This window comes from Theobroma cacao, chromosome 1 (assembly GCF_053813885.1).
Source record: "Theobroma cacao isolate CCN51 chromosome 1, ASM5381388v1, whole genome shotgun sequence".
In the NCBI taxonomy this organism is placed as follows: Eukaryota; Viridiplantae; Streptophyta; class Magnoliopsida; order Malvales; family Malvaceae; genus Theobroma; species Theobroma cacao.
In genome coordinates, this window is record NC_142639.1 from 20,451,440 (window position 1) to 20,463,440 (window position 12,001).

Here is a 12,001-nt window from a genome sequence, read left to right on the forward strand (position 1 = left end):
AAGGATGGCCTCATAAAAATGTGAGATAACATCTAGCATGAACCTAAACTTCAGTCCTGTCACCAAGTAAAAGTCATGCTTGGAGAAGTGCACCTTGGTATTTCCTATGACAAACCATAACTCACCCTCGATGGCACTGGGTTCATCAATTCTACGCAGCAATAAGTTGTCCATGAGACTAGTGTAAAATAAGGTCTTTTATGATTCTACGTCTGTCAACTTCTCAAAGAACGTTCTCCTCACTACCTCTAACTCATTTTTTTTTGTAGCACCTCGAGTATGACATGCAACTGTGTCCACTTACAGTGGATATTAATGCCATTGTTGAAGCCCCATTTGTCTTTGAGAACATAAAGCAAAGCTTCAAGGTTCCCCTACTCTATTCTGGCCATCTATAACAGAAACCAGATAACATATCCATATAGCAAATATGATAAAGGAAGATTAAAAAAAAGAACTAGTTTTTACTATCTTTGCATACATAAAAGAAAATAAATAAAGCATGTGTGAAGCATAGCTTATTAAGTAACAAAACAGATACATAATGCAAGCATTAAAGTTAAGCAAAAAACAAAAAAGCATTAATATCCAAGTAATGCCTAGAAACCAATTTGATCATGCAAGTAATACCTATAAACTAGTCACACAATGCCTAAAATTCGATCATGCAATGCCTACATACCAGTCAAGCAATGTCTTAAAAACTAATCACTCAATGCCCTATCAAGCAGTCATGCAATGCCTAAAAACTAGTCTTTCAATGCCTAAGTCACATAATGACTTAAAACCAATCATGCAATGCCTTATCAACCAGTCAAACAATGCCCTATCAACCAGTCACACAATGCCTAAAAACCAATCACGCAATGCCTTAAAAACTAATCATGGAATGCCTAAAAACCTATCATGTAATGCCCTGAAAACCAGTCATGCAATGCCCTATCAACTAGTCACACAATGCCTAAAACCAGTCACACATGCCTTATCAACCAGTCATGCATGCCTTATCAACATTCGACCCAAAAACCACCAAAACTACCAAATTCCATTTGACAAAATCAACAACTTCAAACAACACACCATATTCCATTTAACAACATAATCAATGAATATGCCTACCTGGTGAGGAATGCTTAAAATGCTCAAAGGTTTTTCTTCGTATATCAAAAACAACTTCAAAATGCTCAAAACGCTCAAAGGGGTTTCTTCCTGACGAGGAATGCTCTAGAGATCAATGGCTTGCTGAGGAAAGCTTAAAGGATATGGGTCAGTTTGAGGTGAGAACCTAAACATATGGTTCGGTTTCATTAAAGGCAATTTTGTCCAAAATTAATTTCTCTTGGCTAAAAACAATTAACATTATGAGGAAGGTTATTTTCAAAAACACGTTATGTATGAAGGATATTTTTGAAAAGAACCCTTAAGTCACGTGTTATTATTGGAGATGGTTTTAGAGCAAATATAAATAGAAGAAAGGAAGTTCTTGTTGGCTGGGTACCTCCTGCACTAGGCTAGTTAATGTTAAATTTGGATAAAGCATTTAAAAGATATATCAGTATGGCAACAACAAGCGAAGTGATTCGTGATTCAATGGGAGTTGGCTTAAAGGTTTTTCAACTAGCCTTGGAAGATGCATGACCTATCGAGCAGAGCTATGGTGTGCCTACCAAGGACTATGTTTTGCTTAGGAACTTGCTTATCAAATAATTGAGCTACAAGTGGATAGTAAATTAGTCTTGCTAGCCATCACTTCATTTCATTATCACCCATGCTCTAACTCGGATCTTATTCAAGCCATTCAACAACTTCTTCAATACTAATGGGAAGTTGAAACACAACATACTTTCAAGGAAGGGAATGCTTTAGCCGATTGTATGGTTAATAAAGGTTTCAATACAGTTGATGACGATGCGTTCTATGATGTTCCACCACTTGATATTAGAAACTTTTTGATGAACAATGTGTTGAGAAAATATTTCCCTTGTTTGATTAAAATCTAATAAATTTTGATTGCCAAAAAAAATTAATAAAAATCGAAATGCCTAAATTGAATCACCAAAAATTACTTTTAATGGACACTTTGAATCGCTAAACTAATAGCTCAGTCATATTTTTAATAGATATCTAACTTCTAAGGTCATCTATCATACGAGCAAATCAAGATAAACAATATATATATATATTATCACTCGGCTTCTCCTTTAATCATAATACATAATTCAAGAAAACCTAAAAATTCTAGTAGAACCTAATGTTTATATTGATTATTCCATAGTAATATTACTTTTCAATTCCAAATCACCAATTATGAACATCATGCTTGACAAAATTAATAAAAAATATTTGAACAAAATTAGAAATTACCTAACTTATTTTTTCCCTAACATAAACCTATTAAATCAAATGGCAACACACAAAAAAAAAAAGCTCAAATGACTTTTATGGATAAATAAAATAATGTTGCAATTGAGAAAATTCATGGATATCTATGAAAAAAACTCATTAAAGATATTTGGAAAAACAACTATAATATATCAACAAACTCATGGGTTTAATAATCAAGAAAAACTCATAAAATATTTTAAAAATAAGAATATGGATTCAAAGAATCCTTTATCAAATAAGATTATGGAAATTAGAATGTATCATTTCAATTTTCTTATTACCACTTTAAGTTACATTTCTTCCTTTTCAATAAACTCTTTGTACAAACTTACAATTTTAATTTAGTCCTTTTCTATACAAAAATGTAGATTTAACTTCTATAATTGAACAAATTTAGTGCTCAAGCTTTTAAAAATTATTAATGTAAAGACAATATTAACTTGGACTAACCACTCGGTTAAATGTGATGACATGACATAGATTCAATTTTAGGTGTAACCCTAACCTCCTTAGTTTAAGAGTTTTAAACTTAAAATTGAAAAGAACATAATAAAATAATAAAACAAAAGTAAAAATTGAAGGTAAATCATGTTTTAAAAACATGATAATCAAATGATGTTGAACTAGTCAACATTAAGGTTAAACTATAATTGAACTTAACTTTTATTATTATTTAACTCTTTATAAATTTTTTACAAGTGTGGCAAAATTTTAGTACTTTAATCGCTAAGTCAAATACTTTTCCTAATATATACTTACTGCATTTAATACTTATTAATGGAACTTTTTTTGTTTAATGGAGTTATTGGGAGCATACTATTTACTTTTTTGTAATGCTTACAAGTGGTATGACGAAAGATTAGATATTCAAAAAATATATATATATATATATATTCAACAATCTACGATGATTTCGAGAGGTATTTTGTTGATCCAATGTACCTTGAACAAAGGGTAATGGTCACTTTTTACAATGACACAATGAATTTGATAAATACATATGCTTTCCACTTGGTTTCAAGATCAATAAAAGCATACTTCAACACTGGTATAATTTCACAAAATAGTAGATAAGATATAAAAGCAAGTTTTGCTTTATTCCTCAAAATTCTAAAATTCACTTGAATTTCTTGGTATTCTTGACCATGAACTAAATCTCAAAATTGGTTATGTCATTATGCTATTAAAAAATATAACCAAAATACTAGTTTATGTAGCGAGATTAGACTTTTGATTACACAATTAACTTTAAATATAATAGAAAGCAAAATCATTTCTGACACACATGCTAAAAATAAATTATTTATTCCGGTCTTAATAGTAAAACATCACAAATAACTGTAACACCCCATACCCTCGTATAAAAGCCAATAAGACCTTATCAAGAAGACGAAGGGTCAATTGATATAAATTTAAGTGCCAAAAAGTGGTGATGGGTGAAAAGAATATTTTGAAATAAAATACTCCGTACGTGAGAAAATAATATTAAAATAATAATAAAATAATAATATTTTATCAAGGATGAATTAGCTAGTCAAAAGGCTATTTGGAGGTGAACTAGGGAAAAATGAGACACTCTAGGACTCGAGGAGACAAGTGGAGAATTTTGGACTAAAATAATATTAAAATATTAATATTTTATTAGTTGTCAAAATTAGTCATGAAAGAGGATTATATGGCTAATCTAAGTGGGGGAGAAAAAGTAAGAAAGAATTTCGAAGAAAAAAAGACATAAGTGGGGTCGCATGCCTTTATTAAATAAAGTAAGAGCGGGTAATTATATATTTAAATATTATGGTGACACCTTGGTGAAGTGCAAATTTGATATTTTATTTGTACAAGTATAAAGGAAGGAAAATAGAAGGAAATTGGAATTAAAGAAATGTTGGAAGGTCCAAATTGTAAAGGATGAAAAGTTTCGAGGGTCAAATGGTAAATAAGGAAAAGCTTGAGGACTTATGTGCAATTTCAGCATTTGAAGTTAAATGGAAATTAACTAACCAAGGAAAATTATATTGTGTGGGAGGATGGAATATGCATGTGAAAAATACTATTACATGCAAATATATGCATGCAAGGATGTACTTGTAGTGGGGAACATGTGGGACCCCCACCATGTGAAGTAAAAAGAAGAATGAGAATAAAACTTATTGCATGTAATGAGATTGGTGCATTAGGTGGCCCGATGAGGGACAAATAATGTGGGATGCATGTGACTTGAATGGTTTAATAAATGACCAAATAAAATATAAAGTGAAGCTTGTGCATTTAATGTGATTAGAGGAATAAGGTGGTGCATGAAATAAAGAATGAAGAAAGAAAAGATGAGATAGTGAAGGTGGTAGATGGAGAAAATAATGAGGATAGATTTTGGGCTAATGAACAAGGGAGGAAATTAGTGCATGAAAACTTAATGGGGGATGGAATTGGTCCAATGGGAGGTAAGGAATAAATAAAGGAAAGAAAGGTAAGGAAAGGCTTGGAAAAAATAGCACCTTTGAGAGAAAAGAAAGAGAATCGACCTTGAAAGCAAAAAAAAGGAAGAAAGGAGAAAAAAGAAAAGAGAAAGGAGGAAGAAGAAGAAGGCTTGGAGGAGGCTCAATTTTGGAGAAGATTGGAGAAAAATCGAAAGGTTTTCTCGTGCATGCCATTGTTGGAGCTTGAAGGAGAAAGTGGAGGTTCGACTTTATGATTCTAAGGTAAGAAAGATGAAAGTTATCATTTTGTTTGAATTCATGCCTTGTGAACCGATCATAATGTGAGATTGTGCCTGTAGTAGCAAGAATCTTTAAAGATTCAAAGAATCGGGTGCATGCATGTAAGTGAATCTTAGAAGTATGGTAATTTTGAGCAAGATAAGTGATGGGTAAGTGTTTTAATCTTGAGATCGTAAGTGGAAAAGTAAAATGAGATGTGTTTTAATTGTTTTTGCTTATGGCGGCAATGGTGACCAAGGAAGTGAGGAGATTATGAGCTATATGTGGAATTCAAAATAAAAACCGGAAGGTAAGCATGCAATGTGAGTACATTATGTTGTATTGGATTTGGTTGGTTGAAAGTTCATACCTTGCATGTTAGATTATTATGAATGATGAGGATGAAAAATATGAAATTAGATTAAGGATTCATTAATTAAGGTGTTGCCCATATGTGTGTACAATTAAGTATATTGAGTTTAATTTGTTGCTAGGAAGTGTGTTAGTGAGAAAGGTTTGCCGTGGTGGTGTGCTGAAGGAGATAACGGGTGACTGGAAAGTAGAATTAGCTATAGACGTACTCGAACCAATAACAATGTAGTGTCCTACTATTCTGAGGTGAGTAGGGGGTGTTTATTTCGAAATTTCCACAAACTATATATCGATACACGATTAACAAACGTGCCGTTTGCTTTAAGGACGATTGTGGACAGCATGTGTTTCTAGCCTTGGTAGGCGATTTTTTTTAAAATGGATTTGCAATCAAGTTATATTGTATTTGTGGAAAGCATGAGTTGGTAGAATGTTAGGCACTTGTAAATGCCATGCTTTGTATTTATATATGTAAAGGGTTTTAAAAATCGGGAAACAAGCTCTTTACCATGGTTTATGTCAAAATGTGCGTTATTTGTTTTTGTGATGTGTATTCATGAATAAATTACATATATTCACCATGTTGATTTGATATTTAAACCTCACACAAAGGTTTTACATTATAAAGTCTTACAAACGAGTTTATCATGTCACCATGATTGGTATTTTGGAAATAGATTTAAAATGAGCTTTTGAGAACCCAATTTGCTTTTAAATAGTTTTGTCAAATCGAGAGATTTGAGAGTAGGCCAACTGTCACATCGGGATAGTGTGACCCTTGTGCATAAGTGAGCTCTAGCTAGAGAACTTTTGGTTCACTGACGGGCTGTTAGACGTGGCTAGGTGTGAAACCTCGACCTCCATGGACGAGTAGCTGAGGTAGACACGATGACATGGATTAAGGGTAATCTTGTCATTGTTCTTGGTAAGCTCCTAGAAGTAAGTTTTTAATATTATTAAGGTCTAAGTAAGCATAATGAATAAATAAATAATATATATAATAATGAAATAAATGAAAAAATAAAAATAATAATAATTTCCATAGTAAGGGTAAAATGGTAATTTTAGCTATCGAGTCTGAATTTCTAAGTTTTCATGAACTTGAGTACCTCTAATCTATTATGGACCTTTTCTCAATATAAAAAGAGTAAAAAGTTTGTACCAAAAGAAAAACAAAGGCAAAGTCAACTTATTAATGGCATTTTCGTAAATATGTGAAACTTTTGTCAACCTAGGTATAAATATCTCACTTTCTAGCACTTTCTCCTCACTTTCAAGCACTTCTTCTTCTTCTTCTTCTTCCTCCCATTTGTCCTCCCCATTTCAAAACTGTTCATCTTCCATGGAGGCCATCCTTGAAACCTCCATAACTTTCTCATATTAACTCTAAACCTCATGTTTTTGTATACTTCTTCATAAGATTTTTTGTGCTCTTTTACTTATTCACCTTAAAAACCTTCAAAAAGTTTTCCTCTGCACTTTCTCTCACTAGTTGAACATTTTTAGAGAGAGAAACACTTCAAAATAGCTTGAAAAGTCTTAAAAGAATTTTCCCCTCTTTAATCCTCACTAAGGAAATTCAACTACAAATCCACCAAGGTGAGGAATGAGTTAGGGTTGATTTTTAAGTTGTTAATGATGGCCAATAATTAGATTTGTGGGCTGTTTTATTGTTGAAGGTTATATTATGGTGGAAATGTGATTATTTATTTCTAGTGTGATTAGAATAATGCAAACAAATGACTAGTTTAATAAAGAGCATTGTGTTGATGTAAGATGTCACTAAGGGAATTAATTAAGTTTGGAATTTTGAATTTTAAGGATGATATAGGTGCTGGAAAATGGAAGTAATGAAAGAAGTGTTATGAAATTTGTTGGGGTTAGTATTAAGTTGACTAGTCAAATAGTGATTGAAAACTAGTTAGGAAAAACTAGTAAAGTTTGATTTAGGAAACAACCTTTGGATTTATATTCATGCAAATTGGGTTGGTTGTGATGCTATTATGTGTGATAAGGTCCAACAAGACCCCACATTTCCACTTGGAGTATTAGTTAAGCTTGGAGCCGATCAAAAAGGAAAATCAACAAAGACAAGTGAGTGAACTTGCATTTAAAATGCTTTGGGATAAATGCATATCCGTTTGAATGAATCACTTGAAAAATTTTATTTGTCTTTTCTTTTAGAAACATGCATTGGAACAAGCCTTTGATGAAACGTCCTTACATTGTGAAATGTGTAATGTGATGAATTCATGTATTTCCTATATTATGTTGAATTACTAAGAGAATTGTGGCATGTGATGCAATGATGATTTCGAGATGTGACAAATAATTGTATGATGGTCAATATTAGTTTCCCAAAGAAATAAGGTTGTGCAACCATATGTATGGCTAAACAATAAATTATGCGAAAAGTATTAATGTGTAAAGATTTTGTTTACATGTTGTTATGTAGGTTATACCTTGAGAGGTAATATTGCATGATAACTACAACCGTGCATGTGTGGTGTGGGAGTGCACATGACGGTATTAGCTATGTGCTGTGTGGGAGTGCACATGAGCTTGGGTGATGTTGGTAGTTGTATGCGCTGAACCATGTAGTCTATTTTGGGGGTGAGTGGAATGTTCTTGATGCATGTTTAAAGTTACATATGGATACATATATAAATATATGAAGTACATATATATATTCATATAAATTATTGTATGCATGTTTACACATAGCATCAGGTTTGTTTATGATATATAAACTATATTAGGGGCGAGATTTTCGCTACAGCGAGACGGATTTTGCTACAGCGAAAATCCTCCTAACCCCATTTGCACTGTTCTCGCTGCAGCCAAATTGATTTTTACTGCAACGAGAAACTTTTTGCTTGGGAATCACTGTTCTCGCTGCAGCCAAATTGATTTTCGCTGCAACGAGAAACTTTCTATCTTGGGAGTCACTGTTCTCGTTGCAAGCCAAATTGATTCTCGCTGCAGTGAGAAACTTGCTTACTTCGGGGCTTGATCCTACCCTGATTCTCGCTGCAGCGAGAAACTCTCTGTCTTGTTTAGAGAGCTGCTACAATTCTCACTCTTTAACTTCATTGTTGATCATGGATCTTTCAACACTAAGGTATTAAATAATCAAGGGCTGAATTGAGGGGTTTTAACAAGAAATTAAGCTAAACTGTATTATTTTTAACATAAGTGCCTTGTGTTTTCTAAAACTTTTCATATCGTTTGCTTGTTCCCTACCTATGTTCACTCACTAGGTTTATACTCACTCTTTTCAACTTCATATTTTTCAGATTCGGAGGCAATTGGGACTTAGATTGAGGTGTCCACTTATATTTGCATTTTGGTAGGTACCATGGCATTCAGTAGCAGTACCCGTACAAAAAGTCATTCCGCTGGTAGTCAAGGGTCTTTTGCATGTGTACTTGTATACTAGATGTGTATTGTTAAGAATTATTTGCAAACAAAATATGTATATTTTGATTGATGATGCCATCGTGAGTTGGCAATGGATGACATTATTTGGGAGAACACAAATATATGTATTTAGTTGCCATGGCATATTACTGACGTACTCATAGTTGAGAATTACGAATTGTGGCTTTAGAAATGATGATGTATGATTAATAGAATAATGAACAGGATCACATAAAGAGGCTTGCTTGGGCATAATGGGCTGTGCCCATTGGGCCAATTTGTCGACCATGGCTCAAAATTTGGGCTGTGACACTAGGCCATGGTCTGTGATATATATACATGGCAAGGTCACAAGATGATATACGTGGCCAGGCCACAAGTTGATATACGTGGTTACGACCACATGATTTCTTCGAAGTCGGCCAACATCGTCGAGACTGCCATGGTTGTGGGGATCCTGTGAAGGGGGCCCTTCTAGGTGTTATTACGTGGAAGTGGGTCCATGAGTTGATTACTAGGATTACCTACTCGAGAGTGATATCTTTTTGGGTTTTCAAACATGAATTCTATTGCATGGTGAGAATTACGAGTTTTTTCATAGCTCCTTTATTTATACGATGATTTGTATTTAATTCCTCGAGGATGAGATAATTTATGAGCTTTTGTAAAAGCTTTGATAATGCTTGATTTTATGGGAGCATGTGTGTTTTTACTGGTTTGATTTAAGTAAAGAGGTTAAATGATTTCAAGGGTAGAAATCTTTCACTTGCACTGGCTTTGATACATTGATTGAAATGATTACTTTGCTTTAAAATTCTTGGTTTTACATGTAAGGCACAAATCTTCCTTTTGAGTTAAATTGTTTATATATATTCTTATGTTTTTAATATTCAAATCTTCTATCCCTAGCTTGTTTCACATCTATGCCCTGCTCACGGACCCGATGATCACTAAGTCTATGAGACTCACCCCCCTTATCTTCTTTTTACAGATAAGTGATCAGCTCAAGTGTACTGCCCCAGCATATTTTGACTCGTTGCGACATAGGTAATGGCATCTCTTAGACTTCCACTTCGAGTCATTACGCTACATAGGGGTCATGTTGTGTAAAACAGTTAGACTTATAAAAAATTACTAGTTTATCGAAAATGTATTGCTAAAGACCTTGAGGTTGTGTAATGATGTCTAAGTGTGATGTTGAAATTATCTTGAAGTTGGTTAAACTTGAATATCGTTATCTAGTTGCTACATCTTAATTATAGCTATTTATTGGGGTTAAGTAAACAATAGTATTATTACAAGTCGATAGAATTTTTAATGGGCGTCTCACGTAGAACGTTATAATAAAATCCAAGTCGATTTACATACACATTAGAATGTTCGATTTAATTAATAGGAATCTCAACTAAGGCTTGTTCGGGATTTAACGGGGTTTACTCGCAAGTCTCGGATGTCGATAAAGATCTGAAATAAGGTCGTTATAATAACTTTCCGCTTTCAATAAAAAATAATTTTCTATTAGGTTGTGTTATGATATGACAATCAACAAAAGTTAAAGACAAACACTTTACAAAATTTCTTTATATTTACCAAAATTTGTCTTCACTCATTGGTCGTTCTATGTTGTTTTGTCAATATTAACATCACACCATGTATTGAAAATCTTGATGAAAAATGAATATGGACAAGCTTCTAATGAGACAAAGAATATTGTCTACAAAGAAATAATTGATAACTTGCTTCAAGTTTTGGGGATAACTCTTCTTTTCTTGAATGTGTGAATCTTACTCTATTTTGTATTTATAGATTCTTTTTCATTTGTAAACACTCCAAATTTCCATTATTATGTATATAAATATCTTATATATATTCAATAGTTATTTGTGACATCCTTTTTATGATATTCTTCTTGCAAACAAATATAACAAGTTAGTTTCAAGTCTTGTTGATACCTTTTTTTTTAATGTGTATGACCTTTACTCTGTTTGTGTTAACATTCTATTCCATCGTCAAATTTCTATATAAATTGTAATAAAATTTTTTATGTGAAAATAAAATAGGGAACAGATGAGTTAGCAATTCTTAAGAGATTTATGACAATTCCAGCACACAACTTCAATCAAAATAGGATAGCACGGGGTGTGGGATCAACAGACTTGTCTTGACCATAAACATTGTTAAGCCTTACCTTGTTATTATTTATAACACTCATCAATGCTTATAAGTATTCAATAATCTTCTCTTTTTATTTTCTTTCCTTTTTCATAAAAAAATTCCATGCATGTCATGATTAGAAATTCTTATGCATATTTGTTCCTCGAAGAAGATTCTCTTTATCTTATCAAAAAATTTCAAGTTACCAACAGTAGAAACTCTTTTAATCCAGGTCTTGGAGATATCATGATAACCTTCATAAAAAACTGCAACGACCTCTCCCCGGGCGCTGCTGGTGTTCAAGACTTTCAAAAAGACCCGCCAAGTCTCAAACAAGCCTGTCTAGAATTTGCTCGTTAATCCACTACATTCAATCACCATATAATATTGATACTTTCGTATACTAAATTGAACCATAAATATAAAAATCAATACAAACTTTTTCCTTTTATTCGTAAGTATATGCATTAAAACCTTTAATCTTCAAATTAATGCTTATATAAAAATTTAGAATTCGTTTACAACTTAATAAATAAAATACTATGACTTGACCTCTAACAGCTGAGTGACTCGGAATAAAATGCTAGGAGATGCCTTTACCTATTCATGGTGGACCGAACGCTTCACTGACTACATGCTAGGCTGATCCCTATCTGCAAAAGGGGAAATAAAGGGGTGTGAGTCTCATAGACTCAGTGATAATCATCGACTCAACGAGTAGGCCGTAGATGGGAAACAAGCAAATAGCAGATCAATTGAATATAAAAATGCAAGATTATAAAAGTCACTCGTTTCAAACGAGGGTTTGTGCCTTATATAGAAATCGAGAATTTCTTATCAAGTATAAATAATCGAGGTAATAAATTTTTTTGCATCAAAATATATTAATAATCATTTTCAAATCAAATCAATAAAATTTAGCAAGCTCCTGTGAAACTAAATAATATTTAAAATCATGCATAAATCATAACTCG